This window comes from Arvicola amphibius, chromosome 12, assembly GCF_903992535.2.
Source record: "Arvicola amphibius chromosome 12, mArvAmp1.2, whole genome shotgun sequence".
NCBI lineage: Eukaryota > Metazoa > Chordata > Mammalia > Rodentia > Cricetidae > Arvicola > Arvicola amphibius.
This window is the reverse complement of record NC_052058.2, coordinates 54344827-54363191: the sequence shown is the minus strand read 5'-3', so window position 1 is coordinate 54363191 and position 18365 is coordinate 54344827.

Sequence of the window (18365 nt, the reverse complement as noted above, 5' to 3'; positions counted from 1 at the left end):
GGGACACCCATCACAATTTTTGTCATTTTGTTGTTAATCTTGGGCACTGGAGAACACTGCTCACCTTAGTTGTGATGTTGTTTTTTAAGGCTTTAAATGTGTTCATGGATAACTAGGTGAAAAAGGTCAAGCCAAAACAACCAATTTTCTAGAAAGGCAGCATCCAGAAGTGTGACTTCTGTCCTCAAAGATGCAGGAGTCTACCTTCTGGCAGCCTCTGCCACTGTAGGCATCAAGGTATGACTGCATTCCTTCCTCTGTGGACCAACAGTGTCTGACACATCTGTGCAAGAATCTGCTTTGATACCTTACAACTAGTAGGTACTATGAGAAAAGGACAAGGTCCAAAGTGATCGGAGTACTCAGACAAAAGCCAGACAAAGATGCCATTGTGGTGCACGTCACTGACTCAGTACCTCCTGACTTTTCCTAAGACTTCTGGACCACAGTCAATCACACCATCCCCTGAAGGGTTTAGGTGCAATTAGTGATAAAAGCAGACATACCTCCAGGAGGAGACTGGAGGAGAGCCAAGCTGGGTCTCTCAGGAATTGTACGTGAGATAACAATATGTCCGTGCTAAGTCCACACCACAGTTACTGTATCAAGCTGCTCCACAGCGCTCTCTGGAGTTGGACATATTTCCCTGGGAATATGGTCTTCCTTTTCTTTGGTCTGCACTAGTGACTTGGTCCAATGATAAATATGTGAAACATTTTGGAGGAGACAAAACAACCCAAGTTGGATATGGGTTAGTTTCCTGCAGTCAATTGTTTTACCAAAGAACTAACTCCCGGAGACCTAGATTAGTCTGTTAGGTCCCTTTGTCCAGTAGATCTTATTGATAAAGTGCTAGGCTGGGAGCATGCACATTCCATTTCTTTCAAGGCTTAGTTACACTCAATGTTCATTCATAGATAGTTTAAGATACACCATTTAAATAAAAAATCTTTCTTCCCTTGCTTATCTCAGTAGAGAAGATTTACTGGTGCACAAGAAAGATTAAAACACCTAGAAGACTTGAAATAATGATGACTCCTGCATCTTCTCTGGACAAAGTTCACGGCTGCAGATCATCTCAGCTACAACTCAGTCCTCAAGTGTTCTTGCACTGTGAATATCACCTTCATAGAGTGATTTTTTTTCCCACCCTTGTCAAAGCAGCTCAGCAACCATTAATAACACACAGTATCCTGGGTGGGTGGGGGTAGATTAGCAGTAATGCTGGCAATACATTCTGCTGTGGAGGTAGGTACACAGAGAAGGAAGCCACTGATTCTGTTTGGGGAAGTCTTGAACTATTGTGTCAGTGAAAGTTAGTAGACCTTCAGGCAGTGGTGATGCACACCTTTAATCCCATCACTCAGGAGGCAAAGGCAGGTAGATCTCTGAGTTTGAGATCAGTCCGGTATACAGAGCAAGTTCCAGGATAGCTAGGAATACACAGAAAAACCCTGTCTCAACAACAAAATAAAAAGCTTTGCCTAGGAGGAGAAGGAGATTGGTGAGGGAAGATAGAAGAGGGAAGAAGGAATATGGGTTTATCAATGTACAGTGATACACGTGTATGAAAATGCCATATCAAAACATTGTTTTGTTTTTGTTTTTGTTTTTGTTTTTTCGAGACAGGGTTTCCCTGTAGTTTCTAGAGCCTGTCCTGGAACTAGCTCTTGTAGACCAGGCTGGCCTCGAACTCAGAGATCCGCCTGCCTCTGTCTCCCGAGTGCTGGGATTAAAGGCGTGCGCCACCACCGCCCGGCTCAAAACATTGTTTTATATGCTAACCAAACTGGTACAGCATAAAATAATAGTGAGGCACAGTGGCACAGCCTGGAATTTCAGCTCCTCAAAAGGCAAAGACAGGAGGATGGAAGTTCAAGGTCTGCCTGGGCAACTTAGTGAGATCCTGAATCAAGAAGTAAAAATGGAAGAGTATTTGCCTATTTCTGCTGTCCCTGGCTGCCTGCCAATTCCTTTGGGGAACCATTAGACTTCTGCATTTCATGGCCAAAACCTTAGAAAACAACTTGAAAGAAGGAAGGCTCATTTGGACTCACAATTCCAGTCCACAGACACTCAGCTACTTTCCCAGCCTTGATGAAGTGTATATCATAGTAGAAGAACACGCAAGTGCAAAGTTACTCACATCGTGGTGGCCAGGAAGAGAGAGAAGGGCGAGATACCTCTTCTCAGGACATGCTCCTCATGACTCTACTCCCCACTTTCACCATCTCCCAATAATGCCATCATATTATTTCTCTATCGGAATCAATCATCGATGAAGTAGGAGCTACCATGAGCCATTCATTGCCTAAAAGCCTGTCAGTTGGCAACCATGTTGCTAACACTTGACCCTGTGAGGACATTTCATATTTAGACTATGGTAGGAAACTATCTCCCCTACTTCAATGACCCTGGGTGGCTGTGACGGTTAATACTGACTGTCAACTTGACAGGGTCTAGAATGACACAGAAGACAAGCCTCTGGGCGTGCCCGTGAGAGATGTCTAGTCTAGATTAGGTTGAGGTGGAGGACTCACTCTAACCACTGAACACAAAGGGAAAGATAACTAAGTGGGTTTCGGCCTTCACTGTTCTCTGCTTCCTGGATGCAAGGGCAATGTGACCAGAAGCTTCAAACTCCAGCTGCCATGACTTCTCTGTCACAACAGTCTACACCCTTGGACATTAAAACCCACATTAAGTTGCTTTTGCCAGGTATTTTATTGAAGCAACAGCTGAGTAACTAATACAAAAGTTATTAGTCACATTGTCCCTTCATCCAGAATGATGGCTATTGAAAGACCCCCAGTGTGGGGAGACTTTCACTCAAGTCTCGGGATAACACGGCCCCCCTCCCTCATAACTCACGAGAGACCATCCTTGCTGCAATCACACGAGGTTTAATGATGAGACGAGACGGGAACCAGTGCACTGGGGCCGAGACTCATAACCCACGCAGGGGAAGAGTTCGACCCCAAGTGACAGGTAGAAGGAGTTTTTAAGGGAAGAAACCACAGCCCAGTGATCCGAAAGGGTCAGGGAGGGTGCAGAAAATTCCGAAAATACCAGTGATGGTCACAAGGGGGCAGCTCCCTGCCTCTCAAGATCACTCTCAGGGTCATAATCAGCTAGTTCCTGAAACACAGTATTCCAAAATCCTGATGATAATCACAAGGGGGAAACTCCCTGTTTCTCAAGATTATTCTCAAGATTACAATCTAACTTTATCTTCAGCTAGTTCCTGAAACACTGGCTAATCCTAGATTTCTGATTCTTCTCTTCCTGCTTAGATTTTTGGCTATTTTCTTCCTGCTGGGGGTGGGGTGGGGGAACCTGGATTTATCCAGGTCTTTCACTATATAATCAGGGTATCAATCTTGGCCCAGTGACTGGGTTCTAGGATGGTAGGAAAAAGAATGAAGGTTCTTACTGTTTTTTCTGGGTATGTGCATACGTTACTAGGGACCAATTCCAGGTTCTTATACACATTAGGCAGGTGCCACGCCATTGATCTATATTCTCAGACCTTTTATTTTATTTATTTTTTTAAGTTTTAAAGATTTATTTATTACGTATACAGTGTTCTGCCTGCATGTATGCCTGCAGGCCAGAAGAGGGCACCAGATCTCATTACAGATGGTTGTAAGCTGCCATGTGGTTTCTGGTTGTTGGTTGCTGGGAATTGAACTCAGGACCTTTGGAAGAGCAGCCAGTGTTCTTAACTATTGAGCCATCTCTCCAGCCCCAAGACCTTTGATTTTAGGAGTTAAAATGTTCTTTTCTTAGAAGATGCTCCATCTTTACTACTCCTTGGCTGTTTACTAGGAAAGGTTAAATGTTTTTCACACACACACACACACACACACACACACACTCCAAATGCTAACCATCAGAGGTGATGGACAATCATTAGCTTGACTGTGATGATCCCATCACTATGTGTTCTCAGAAAATCCCACTCTAAACCTTACAAAAAAAAACCTTATTTAAGAAACAAAAATATTTATGTTATGTGAACAGGTATTTTGCCTGCATGTTTATCTGTGTACTACATGTGTGTATTGCCCTAGAAGGGAGAAGAGGCTGTCGAATCCCCCGTAACTGGAGTTATAGACAGCTGTGAGCCACCATGCAGGCGATGGGAATTGAACCCGGAGTAGCCAGTGAGTGTTTTTTAACAGCTGGGTCAACTCTCCAGCTCCCCAGAACAATTTAGAACTACAGGTATAAAAGGGAGAAAGTCTACAACTCTCCGAACTCTCTCCATAAAGCTCCCTTCTTTCTGATACCGACTCACAGTCTGGCCACCTTTTCCTTTCTGACCTCTTCCTTTTGCTGCACTTTTTTCTCTTTATTTGTTTCAGACTGCTCACTTTATTTCCTCCCTACGTTGAGTTACCTGAAAATAGTTTTTTTCTGTATTTTTTTCTGGTTCCTCAAAGAAAACTGGCCCTAGGTTTCTCCAGGAGTTGGAACCTGTAGTCGGCTGAGGACAGCTGAGGACATGGAGCATCGTGGATCCTAAAGCACCACCCAGTGGCTCTGGTGGGAACTACATGGTGGGTTCTCAGATCTTCACACACTCCCTCAGCAGCTCCTCAGATGTGCGGAAGCCCTCATCACCTGGAGTATTTGGTCTTTGCTATCCCTTTTCTGCCATCATTTCTGGTCTCTATAGTATCCACACACTTGGTCACTCCTATATAAATACCTGCCACTTATCAAGGCCACAATGCTGGGTACTTTATAAGTCTACTATGGCACACGGCTCCTTACAAATGGTTATCATCTCCTCTTAATACATGAGTGAAGACAGAGGGACGGGATTACGCATCAAATTAAAATTAATTTGTTAAGGGACAGAACCAAGCCTTTTTTCTTTTCATTACATCATCTAAGTAGTCCTTATCGAATCAATGTTCCTTTCCAGTTCACTCCAATGATGAGTTTGCATGAGCTTATCTAACCACCGTCTAAAACTTTGCATTATTAAATACAGAATCTCCAAACTGCACCCCCCCACCCTGCCCCGCTACAAACCCGCTGTTCTTCCACCCGGGAGTCTCTGCACCTTTAATCCTCCTCTATCTTCTCTTTTTCCATTTTCTGCCAACCATAGGAAAGTCAACAATTCTGCAGCACATTGAAAAAGGCCTCAGCTGTTGTGAGTGTGCTTCGTGTGTGTTTATATTAAAATCACTTTGCATGCTTATTACTAGTGTAAGAAACCATAAATAAAGAAGGATGTCACTCAGCTGTGGAGCGCTTGCCTAGCTTTGACAGGATTCAGGAATGAATCCCTACTACTGCAGATATAGAAAAAAAAGTTTTTTGTAAATTCTGATTCAAAAAAGACTTCTCAACTACATCATTATAACAAGAATATAGGGGCTGGAGGGATGGTTCAGTGATTAAAGGCCCTAGCGGCTCTTTGAGAGGACTTAGGTTCAAGTCCCAGTAACAAGTGTCTCTAACTCCAATTTCAGGGATCCAGCGCTCTCTTCTGGCCTCTATAGGCACTGCAGTCATGTGGCACACAGACATGCACGCCAGCCAAACACCAAAACACATTGTGTTAGTCACTGTTCTGTTGCTGTGAAAAGACATCATCACCCAGGCAACTCTTAGAAAGAAGAGTATTTGATTGGGGGTTGACTTACAGTCTCAGAGGCTTAGTCCGTTATCATGGCAGGGAGCATGGCGGGAGGAAGGCAGGTGTGCTGGAGAAGTAACTCAAAGCCACATCCTGAACAATGGCAGAGAGAGAGAGAGAGAGAGGAGAGGATGAGAGAGAGAGGAGAGAGAGACGAGAGAGAGAGAGAGAGGAGAGAGAGAGAGAGAGAGAGAGAACACCACACTGGGGGCTTGGCTTGGTATGGGCTTTTTGAAACATCAAAGCCCCATCACCAGTGGCAGACTTCCTCCAACAAGGCCATTCCTCCTAATCCTTCTCAAATAATGACATCCCCTGATGACTAGGCATTCAAATATATGCTTCTATGGGGGCAATTCTTACTCAAATCAAATCACCACACACATAAAATAAATGTTGCAGGTAAAGTTTGTAGTCTTTATCATATAAGTTTTCTATTGTATTTGCTTCTTTTACTCCTATTTCTTTGCAAAAGTTTCCTATTTTAAGAGTAAGAAAAATTCATATACCAGAAATATTTCCAGGAACAAATATTTTTGTTATCAACAAAGATTAAAGTTACATGATCAGATATTAAAATAAAGGGAAAATTTATAAACCAGAATAAGTAAAGGACTCAACATTTAAAGTTTACGTTTAGCTAGACCCATTGTCTTAGCTAGGGTCACTGTTGCTGGGATGAAACACCATGACCAGAGCGAATTGGGGAGGACAGGGTTTGTTTGGTTTATATCTCCACAGCACTGTTCAGCAGCAAAGGAAGTCAGGACAGGAACTCACACAGGATAGAAACCTGGAGGCAGGAGCTGATGTAGAGGCTAGGGAGGGGTGCTGCTCGCTATTTTGCTAATCATGGCTTGCCCAGCTTTCTTTCTTGTAGAACCCAGGACCACCAACCCAGGGATGGCCTTATCCACAATGGCCTGAGCCCTCCCCCATCAATCACTAACTAAGAAAAGGCCCCACAGGCTTGCCTACAGCCTGATCTTATGGAGGCATTTTCTCAATTGAAGGTCCCTCCTCTCTGATGACTCTGGCTTGTGTCAAGTTGACATAAAACTATCCAGGGCACCTATATTCCGGTAGCCCCAACAAAACTCAGTGGTTAACCAGGTTGGACTTTAGTGGTATCTATATTTTGGTCTATTGTGGGTTCCCTACCTGGGGTGCAGAGATGTTTGTGCTTTGTCTCCCCTGGAAAAGTTTTGTCACACAACAGCAGCTGCTAGACGACATCACTACTGAAATAAGGGAATTTAGAAGAAAGAGAAAGATTTCCAAAGACTGAGACAGGAGGCTGAGATAAAGGAAGGACAGTCTTTGGGCAGTAGCTCGGAAAGCAGCTTGAGAGGGTCCAGTAGACATGGAGGTTAAAAGACTCCCAACGAAAACCAACACACCAATTATCTAGTGGGTTTGCGCATGTTGAAATTCTGTTGCTTCACAGAGCGGCTCTTACAGCCGTGGGTCAGAGCTAGAGGTTTCTAGGTTCTTGTGTCCCAGAACAATTAATTGGACCAGAGACACATGGCTAGCGATAGAAATAGAAGCAATGGATTGAGAAATAAAAAGGGGCCGGGCAAAGTGGCTCAGTGGGCTAAAGGCTGCTAAGTGTGAAGGCTTGAGTTCCATTCTTGGGACCTACATGATGGAAGAAAGAACTGAAGCCCATAGCTGCCCTCTGACCTCCACACTTGTAACATGGCACATTCACCATGGGATGCCCCTCGTTCCAACCCCACACACAAATGTAATAAAATTTTTTAAAGGTATTCTGAAAAGTAGAAGTGGTCTCGTATGCTGGGAAAAGAGATACTCAAAGACCCTATATCACGTGATTTCTGATCTTTAAAGTCACCTACGCAGCACCAGCATTTTCCAGATCTCTGGGGCTCTTCTTGTTTTGTTATACGGAGCCCTGGTAGGGATGGATTTCCAGTTTTCCTACTGTATTGTTTAACTGCTAATCTTTTTCTAAAGATTGTGTATGTGCACATTTGTGTGCGGGTGTACACACCTATGGACACATGCAGAGGCCAGAAGAAGGTATTGGGTGCCTTCTTCTGTCACTTTCTGCCTATTCCTTTGAGGCACTGCCTGTCCCTGAACCTGAGGTCTCCATCTGGTTAGGCTGGAAGTCTGTAAGCCCACGATTCTTCTGTCTGCACTCACTGCAGAGCTGAGGTTAAAGGCGTTTGTAGGAATCCTTGCTTGTTGCTTGGGTACTTAGACCTGATATGAGTCGTTATGAGGGCAGAACGGTACTTTCTCCATCCCCCATTGTAGATTTTTTTTAAACACTTTGCTCTTTGGGGGCCTGCAGCCCAGCTCCCTAATAAATACATGGAGACCTATTCTTACTTATGAATGCCCAGCCTTAACTTGGTTTATTTCTAGCCATCTTTTCTTAAATTGTCCCATCTATCTTTTGCCTCTGGGCTTTTACCTTTATATATACCTTTCTTTACTTTTTACTCCATGGCTTGCTGTGTAGTTGGGTGGATGGCCCCTGGAGTACTTCTCTCCTTCTCCTTTTTCTTTTCTTTTTTTTTTTTTTTTTTGGTTTTTCGAGACAGGGTTTCTCTGTGGCTTTGGAGCCTGTCCTGGAACTAGCTCTTGTAGACCAGGCTGGTCTCGAACTCACAGAGATCCGCCTGCCTCTGCCTCCCGAGTGCTGGGATTAAAGGCGTGCGCCACCACCGCCCGGCTTTTTTTTTTTTTTGGTATTCTCCTTTTTCTTTACTCCTTCCTTTTCTCTCTCTTCCTTTTATTATTTCTGCCTGCCAACCCTGCCTATTTCTCTTTCCTGCTTAGCTATTGGCTATTCAGCTCATTATTAGATCAATCAGGTGTTTTAGACAGGCAAAGTAACACAGCTTCACAAGTTACACAAATGCAACATAAAAGAATGCAACATGAGCCAGAGCCAGAGACTGCTGAGGGTCCAGACATGAATCTGGGACCTTCAAGGGAGTAGACCTAAGCCAACACCCCGGTGGGTCTGGGCAAGAGTCTAGGACCTCCCAGGAACTAGGCTGGAGTCAGGACCTTTGTCAGCCTGGGTGTGAGTGAACCTGGGTCCTCCAAGGGAATAGGCAGGAACCAGATATCACGGGTGGGGCCAGGCGCGAGTCTGGGACGTCAGAGAGAGTAGGCCTGAATCAGGTTCTGTGGGTTCGAGCATTGGTCTGGGACATCAAAGGGAATGGGCAGGAACCTGGAACCCCCGCGGTTCCAAGCTTGAGTCTAAGACCGCTGAGGAAGTAAGCAGGTCCTCTGTGGGTTTGGGCGCACCCAAGCCTGGGACCTCTGAGGCAGTAGACCAGAACCAGAAACCTTTTCCTACCCCAACCCAGGGACTTCTGCAGGAGGGAATCCAGACCAGGATTTACAGATACAGGTCAAAGCCAGTAACCTAAACCAAAGTTGCCCTGAAGCAAGGAATTGTACCCTGGGCAACAAATTCCACAGGAGTAGAACTGTAGCAGACTCCAAGGACAGAGAGGGCCAGAGGAAACAAGCTCCACTGGGAGCAGAAGCCAAGAGCAAATCCAGCCCTGGGAGCTAACCCAGTCCTGGGACACTGGCAGATCAGGATTGAGCCAACCACCTGACTCAGAGTCTGAGATCTCCACCGAACAAGAGTGGGACTGAATCAGTTAACTAAGACACAGAACAAGCTCCACCAGGAGCAGAAGCCAGAAGCAAACCCAGTCCCGGAACATGGGTGGATCAGGACTGAGCCAGTGACCAGATCCAGAGTCAGTGATCTACACCACAACAGATCCAACTCCAAGATTTACAGAAACAGATCAAAGCCAGAAGCCTAGGCCAAAGTAGGCCTGAAACAGCAAACTCTAAGAGAGCAGAGCAAAGCACAGGAGCACTGAGTGACCTCTAGGAACAGGAATAACCAACAGGGTAACTAGAACTGTGACACTGACTGTAGCATGAGGAACAACCATCTGAGCTTTGGATTCATTGACACCTAGAAGACTATTCAACAGAATCTCAGACAGCCCCAACCACACCTATTAGAGGAAAAGATGAGTAGAAAAGGTAAGATCACATGATACACCACAAAGAGCAACATAATATCAGTAAAACCTAAAGACCCTACAACAGCAAGACCTGAACAACCAAATATGGATGAACCAGAAGAAAATGATCTAAAGAAAAACCTCAAGAGAATGTTTGAAATTCTTAAAGATGTAATGAGAAATTATCTTAAAGAAATGGAGGAAAAAACAAACAAAAACTTGGAGGATATCAACAAATCACTTAAAGAAAACCAAGAAAAAGAACTCAAACATATAAAAGAAAATATTCAGGACTTGAAAACTGAGATAGAAAAAAATAAAGAAAACACAAGCCAAAGGAATTATAGAAACAGAAATCATGAGAAAAAGATCAGGAACCACAAATGCAAGCATGAACAACAGAATACAAGAAATGGAAGAGAGATCTCAAGCACTGAAGATACAATAGAGGAAATAGACTCATCAGTTAAAGAAAATATTAAATCTAACAAAAGCTTTATCCAAAATATCCGTAAAATATAGGACACCATAAAAAGGCCAAATCTTAAAATAATAAGTATAGAAGAAGGAGAAGTTAAACTCAAAGGCACAGAAAATTTATTTAACAAAATCATAGAAGAAAACTTTCCCTACCTAAAGAAAGATATGCCTATGAAGATACAAGAAACTTATAGAACACCAAATAGACTGGATCAAAAAAAAGTCCTCTCACCACATAATAATCAAAACAATAAACATACAGAGTAAAGAAAGAATATTAAGAGCTGCAAAGGAAAAGGCCAAGTAACATATAAAGGTAGACCTATCAGAATTACACCTGACTTCTCAGTGGAGACAATGAAAGCCAGAAGGTCATGGTCAAGCATTAGGCAGACATTAAGAGACCACAGATGCCAGCCCAGACTACTATATCCAGCAAAACTGTAAATCACCATAGAAGGACAAAACAAGATATTCCATGACAAATCTAGATTTCACCAATACCTAGTCACAAACCAAGCCCTACACAAAATACTAAAAGGAAAACTCCAACCTTGTTGCGGGAGCTCCTTCCACTCCTTCAGCCAATAGCTGCTGAGATACCAGCCCATTAGGGGCATGGTCTCTCTCTTTAAAAAAGCTGCCACTGCCCTCTGCTCTCTCTCTGACTTCCGGCTCGGCTCCGCTTCCTGTGACTAGTCTCCCTTCCTGATTGCACAGAGGGCTGTTGTGTGGGATGGTGATCTGTAAGTTTTCCCCCTTTAAATAAATAACCATTCTATTAATCATAATTGCAAACTGGTGTGGGATTGTTTGTGACTTACGCCTTCATAACCCAAGGAAGATGGCTACACCAACAAAAACACAGACAATTGATGATCTCATTACAGCAAACCCCAAAGGAAAAGAAATACACAAATTAACATCACCAAGGATGAAAACTAAATTAACAGGAGATAGCAACCACTGGTCATTAATATCCCTTAATGTAAATGGACTCAACTCACCCAATAAAGGCACAGGCTAACAGACTGGATACAAAAACAGAATCCATCCCTCTTCTGCATACAAGAAACACATCTCAACCTCAAAGACAGACATCATCTCAGAGTAAAAGGTTGGGAAAAAATATACCAATCAAATGGACCCAAGAAACAAGCGGGTGTAGCTATTCTAATATCTAACAAAATAGACTTCAAGCTAAAATTGGTCAAAAGAGACAAAGAAGGACATTTCATATTAGTCACAGGGAAAATCCATCAAGAGGAAATTTCAATACTGAACATCTATGCCCTAAATACAAGGGCACCTTCATATGTCAAAGAAACACTTCTAAAGCTTAAATCATATATTAAACCCCACACACTAATAGTGGGAGACTTCAACACTCCTCTCTCACCACTGGACAGGTCAATCAGACAAAAAATGAACAGAGAAATAAGAGAACTAACATGTTATGACTCAAATGGACTTAATAGACATCTATAGAATATTCCATCCAAACAGAAAAGAATATACCTTCTTCTCAGCACCTCATGGAACCTTCTCAAAAATTGACCACATACTCGGTAACAAAACAAACCTCAACAAATACAAAAAAAAAAAAAATGGAACAACACAATGTACCTTATCAGATCACTGAGATAAATCCAGACCAGGATTTTTTTTTTTTAAAAAAAAACTTTAAAACTAGAAGTCAACAGCAATACTAATTCCAAAAAATCCACAAACACATGGAAATTAAACAATGCTCACCTGAATCATCAATGTGTCAAGGAAAAAATAAAGGGGGAAATTAAAGACTTCCTAAAATTCAGTGAAAATGACCACACAACATACCCAAATTTATGGGACACAATGAAAGCAGTGTTAAGAGGAAAGTTCATAGCACTAAATGCCTACATAAAGAAGCTGGAAAAATCCCACATTAGTGAATTAACAGAACATTTGAAAACTTTAGAACAAAAAGAAGCAAACTCACCTAAGAGAACTAGATGGCAGGAAATAATCAAATTGAGAGCTGAAATCAACAAAATAGAAACAAAGAAAACAATAGAAAGAATCAATGAGACAAAGAGTTGGTTCTTTGAGAAAATCAACAAAATAGATGAGCCTTTATCCAAACTAACCAAAAAGCAGAGAGAATATCCAAATTAACAAAATCAGAAATGAAAATGGAGACATAACAACAGACACGGAGGAAATACAGAGGATCATCAGGTCATATTTTGAAAACCTATACTCCATAAAATTGGAAAACTTAAAGGAAATGGACAACTTTCTGGATAAATATCACTTACCAAAATTAAGTCAAGACCAGATAAGCATATTAAACAGACCTATAACTGCTGAAGAAATAGAAACAGTCATCAAAAGTCTCCCAACCAAAAAAAAAAAAAAAAATGCCCAGGACCAGATGGTTTCAGCTCAGAATTCTACAAGACTTTCAAAGAAGAACTAATACCAATACTCCTCAAATTATTCCACACAATAGAAACAGAGGAAACATTGCCAAACTCTTTTTATGAGACTACAATTATCCTGACACCCAAACCACAGAAAGACAATACTAAGAAAGAGAATTACAGACCAATCTCACTCATGAACATTGATACAAAAATACTAAATAAAATACTAGCAAATCGAATCCAAGAACACATCAGAACCATCATCCACCATGATCAAGTTGGCTTCATCCCACAGATGCAGGGATGGTTCAATATACGAAAATCTGTCAACATAATCCACCATATAAACAAGCTGAAATATAAAAACCACATGGTTATCTCATTAGATGCCGAAAAAACATTTGACAAAATACAACATCCCTTCATGATAAAGGTCTTGGAGAGAGCAGGAACACAAGGAACATACCTAAACATAATTAAGGCAATATACAGCAAGGGGGGCTATTAGGAGGTAGCTTTATCAAGAGTATGGCTAATTCATGGCTGGAGCTTGTGACTTCATAAGAGAGTAAAGTAAAGCACTATTTACAATAGCCAGGCTATAGAACCAGCCTAGAGGCCCACTAACAGATGAACAGACAAAAAGCACATGGGATAGATACACCATTGTGGCGCCTGCACCACCTGGAACCGTGATCCGGCAAGGGTCTGGGGATTAAAAAACAGACATGGGTTACTCTGGAAACAAGAATGCCAATTTTATTATGTTCCAGGGCAGCTTATTTAGGGCTCTCCTAATGACTAATGGCCACACCCTAGCTCTCGGAATTTCTCAACTGCAAACCTGCCAGAAACCACTCCCCTGCCATCAGGAACTCATGAAGGTCTCATGCCCAGAGCAGCTGCAAGCACAGGAAAACAAGCTGTTTACTCCAGCAGACAAGGGGTCATAGAAAATTCAGGGTCTGAGGCTCGGCAGTCCCCAGCAGCTCCCTGTTTTCTATGTAATCAACCTGTCCGGCTAGGGTATCAACAGTGTCCGGCTAGGGTATCACAGCCACCATCTGGCTAATGGCAATTCCAGTTGCTGCGGTGGGGGCTGCAGCGATGACAATAGTGGCCACTACAGTTATGGTGATCCAAGTCTCTGCAGGATGGCTCAGCACCTGCTATTTCACTGGGATAGGTACCAAGCCTGGAACCCGGAAAACAGTGGCAGTCATCTCATTAGCCCAACCATTGCTTAAATGACATGAAACTTGAGAGCAGTTAAGGGCAGAATCATTGAAGGTATGATTAGTTACAGACAGCAGTGTGAGAAGCCTTATTTTGGCTCTGGTTTAACTGCCAGGTATTCATTCCATTTTGCTGTGCCATTAAACAAGGTAGAATCCTGCGCAGCCAAGGGTCTGAAAACACAAACTGCCATATAAGTTCCACATACCAGTAACATTAGTGGGTCCCCAATTAATGGGAATGGCTGGCTGTCCAGTAGCCCAATCAATGGAAACTATGGGACTATCCAGGCCCACCAGCATCAGCACTGGTGGATTCCTGACTGGGGCTTGTCATACCTGTTGGCCATGGCTGATGGTATAAGCCCAATGGCCTCCCCAAGCTGCTTCCCAACCCCACAGCCTTCAGTGAACAATCATTTAGGGAATTTGAGCATAGTTGTCTCCAAACTGCTTCCTGTTTTTTATTGGGCAAAGTAATTTTTGGGGGTGTTCACTGCAACCTTTTGGAGGGCTTTGTCCATAACATATCCCTAGACTCAAACCTTAAAGTCAAGATACATAAACCAGATTTAGGCTGGTTTATCTTAGCAGCCCATACAATAAAATGTCTCTCTGTGTGTATTTCATTTTTACATGGCTTACTTTTCTTTACTCCGATTACTTTTTCTGCAAGCTTACTGTCTCTTTAAAGATTTTGTTTAATCCCGGTATCCTGTTTTTTTCAGTAGTACCTGCAATTCCTTGAACTTGGAAGAATCCGCTCCCATCCTTACAATTCACCCTCTCGCCTTTTCTTTATTACTTTCCTGCTGGCTAGTCTTCCGGAGGGTGTCCCTCAGAGTGTCCCTAGTTCCCTATCCAAGTGGGGCCTCCACCTGTAGCGCCTGCACCACCTGGGACTGCAGTCAGGCAAGGATCTGGGGAGTAAAAAACACACAGAGACACGGGTCACTCTTGAAGCAAGAATGACGATTTTATTGTGTTCAAGGGCAGCTTATGTAGGGCTCTCCTTGACTAATGGCCACACCCTAGCTCTTGGGATTTTTTCAGCTGCAAGCCCGCCAGAAACCGCACCCCTGCCATTAGGAACTCATGAGGGTCTTGTGCCCAGAGCAGCTGCAAGCACAGGAAAACAAGCTGTTTACTCCAAAAGGCAAGGGGCCATAGAAAATTCAGGGTCTGAGTGTCTGCAGTTTGCAACACACCATGGAGTAATAAAGAACAAAATTATTGCCATTTGCAAAGACAAGTGAATGACACTAGAGATCAGCATGTTAAGCAAATAAACCAGACTAAGAGAGACAACTGTCACGTCTTTGATTGTATATCCAATCTAGATTACATATACATGTATACATGTATATATACATGTATATATATATATATATATCACATATAAATCATGAAACTACAAGTGGGACTACTGAGGACTGAGGTGGGGGAGGGAACCAAGGGACAGCAACATCAATCATAGGGAAGAATTTGAGCAAAGTAGATGCTACATATCGTTAACAATACCATTGAAAGACCCTAATTTCTAGGGTTCAGGGAAGGATCTCCCAGACTCAATAAGCCACGCCAATGGATGCAAACAGCAAGAGATTCTTTAATGTTGAAGGCACCAACTGGGAACTCAATACTCCAGTGAGACTGAGCCCCCTTGGTATTTTTCCAGCAAGCATTTATAGGGTCTCAGGGTTACATAACAGGGAACAATAGCAACAGCAATATCATTGGTCAACTCAAATTAACATATGGGGGGGGGAATCAACATCAGGATGAAAACAAGTCTAACAGGATAAAAACAAGTCTAACAGGATAAAAACAAGTTTAACAGGACAAAAACAAGTCTAACAGGACGAAAACAAGTCTAACAGGAAGAAAACAAGTCTAACAGGATAAAAACAAGTCTAACAGGATGAAAACAAGTGCATTTCCTTTTGGTAGAAATGGTCCACAGCACTAACAGGTAAGGCTATTGTACAGTAAACTGTCAGTATTCTCTGGTTTAGCATATCTTATAACCTATATTAACTGTATAGATTGTGCACTTAAAGCTGTTACCAAGTTGTCAGAACCTTAAGAACAAAAACAAGTCTAAATTAAGCCAGTTTTCAGCCAGTTTCTGTCTCCTGAGCTTTTTGATACACAAAGGACTGGGTGTTTTTCTCAGGACTGCTCCTGCCGCCCACAGATATCCTGTGTTGCCCCCTTGGTAGGTGCAGCTGGTCTCAAGGCTGCTTCTGCTACTCATAGGTATCCTGTTTTTCCCTAGTTGATCACAAAAACATCTTAAGATGGAGACTAAGGTTGGGGTCTTTCACCATAACACAGCCTATCACTTTGTACAATGCCTACACACATTTTTTTTTTTCTGTAAAAAATAGATGCACAAGCCAAGTGGTGGTGATGCATGCCTTTAATTCCAGCACTTGGGAGGCAGATGGATCTCAGTGAGTTCGAGGCCAGCCTGGTCTACAAAGCAAGTTCCAGGACAGCCAGGACTGTTACAAAGAGAAACCCTGTCTCAAAAAATCAAAAGAAAAAGGAAAAGGAAAAATTCATGAGAAACCCCCCTAGCTCCTTTATGCAATAAAAGAACTTGGCAAGAAGGCAGCAACTTTGGAATAGAGCAGGTACACAGTAAACACTAAATCTGTGGCTGACCTGGGTCTAGAACTGTAAGGAATCGATTTCTGCTTTTTATTACTCATGAAGCTGAAGGCATTTCCTTATAACACCTAGATAGACTAAGACAGCATGGCTAGCGAGCTGTAGCTATTACAATTATTTATGGTCATAAAATTATTTATGGAAGTAGTTTAATTTTTTTTCTTAAAAAAAATCCTTGTACTTTTACATTATGGCATGAACCTGTAATCTGGGAGGTTGCGGCGGGAAACTCATGAGTTGGATGCCACCTTGAGCTACAGAGGGAGCATGAAACCTGGATAGTGAGATCTCGTTTCAAAAAACTAAAAATATATGAATTAATCACAACAAAACAAAAAGCAAATAAACAAAAATCCACATATGTGGTTAAGGGCTGGGATTCTAATTCTGGCACAGCATTTGCCTAAGGTGAAGAAGGCCATGTGGGTTGTTGTACATGTGAGTTAGCAACACCAAAAAATAATCACATTTTAATTGTTTTATTTTTAGAGTGACCATGAAGTCTATTTTTTAAGCAACTGATTTTGAAATACTATAGACATAGAAAGTTACACTAAGTATTTGCTTAACTTCTGAAATTTTGTTTTTAGCCGACTATATAATAACACATAGAGATTTAGGATACTAAAGTTCTTCCTGGTTCTAGAATAAACGCTGAGATGACCAATTACGGATATAGCTAACACAGATAAAGGGAACTGAAATAATTCCTGCTTGCTCAGCTAACACATGTTGTAAATGTTTCTGGGAGCTGCCTGCACTTTCTAGGTTATTATCAGCTCTAAGATCAAATTCCGAAGTGAATGACTCTGAATTTTCTTTGGAAAAAAAAAAAAAAAAAAAACAGGACGACCTGATCAACCATGGAGATTGTCCTTACTTAAATTGTTTTGGTTTATTTATGTATTTTTGAGACAGGGTCTTAAAACCAGGACGACCTGATCAACCATGGAGATTGTCCTTACTTAAATTGTTTTGGTTTATTTATGTATTTTTGAGACAGGGTCTTACTTTGAAGATGTGGCTGCCCTGGAACTCAGTATTAGACCAGGCTGGCTTCCAAATACCAGATATTCACCTGCCTCTGCCTCCCAAGTGTATGTGCGTTGCTCGTATAACAGTTATACAGTGTTTCCAGCTTCTGTACCAATACCTTACATCTCATCCAATGCCATGTGAGCATTAGGTATTTAACCTATCATTCAAAACTGCTGAAAATAAAAAGACCATCCTCTTAAGTTAGAAAGCTCTAACCGATCTGAGGGGACATCGTCACTGGAGTGGTGGGTTCAGGCCTTAACGGGTTTCAGGTCTGTAACAGCTCTGGTTTCAGTTACTTCTCGTTTGCCCATTCAACACATATTCATGAAGGACCTGATCCAAGTGATAGGCTGTGTGGAAACCTACTAGGCCCTGAATAAGAGAGTTATATTTTATATGTGAAGAAAGCGAGGGCACTCACACTTAACATGGAGTTCAGCATGGAAACTGCTTTAAGAAAGAGGCCCACGGACATGGTCTGGAAAAGGATTTGGGAGAATCTTTTTCTTGCTGTATTTCTTTGTGAAGAGCTTTCTGGCTTATGGAAGGAGTAACAAGAGTGATAGTCATTAATGTTTAGGGAATAAAAGCATGTGTGGCCTGGTAATGGTGGCGCACCACTTTAATCCTAGCGCTTGGGAGGCGCAGAGGCAGGTGGATTGCCACTGTGAGTTTGAGGGCCAACCTGGTTTACAAAGTGAGTTCCAGGACAGCCAGGACTGTTACACAGAGAAACCCTGTCTTGAAAAACCAAACCAAACCAAACCAAAAAAACCCAAAAAAGTGTATGTGTGTAAGAGTGTAACTAATGGGAAACTGAGCCCTAACA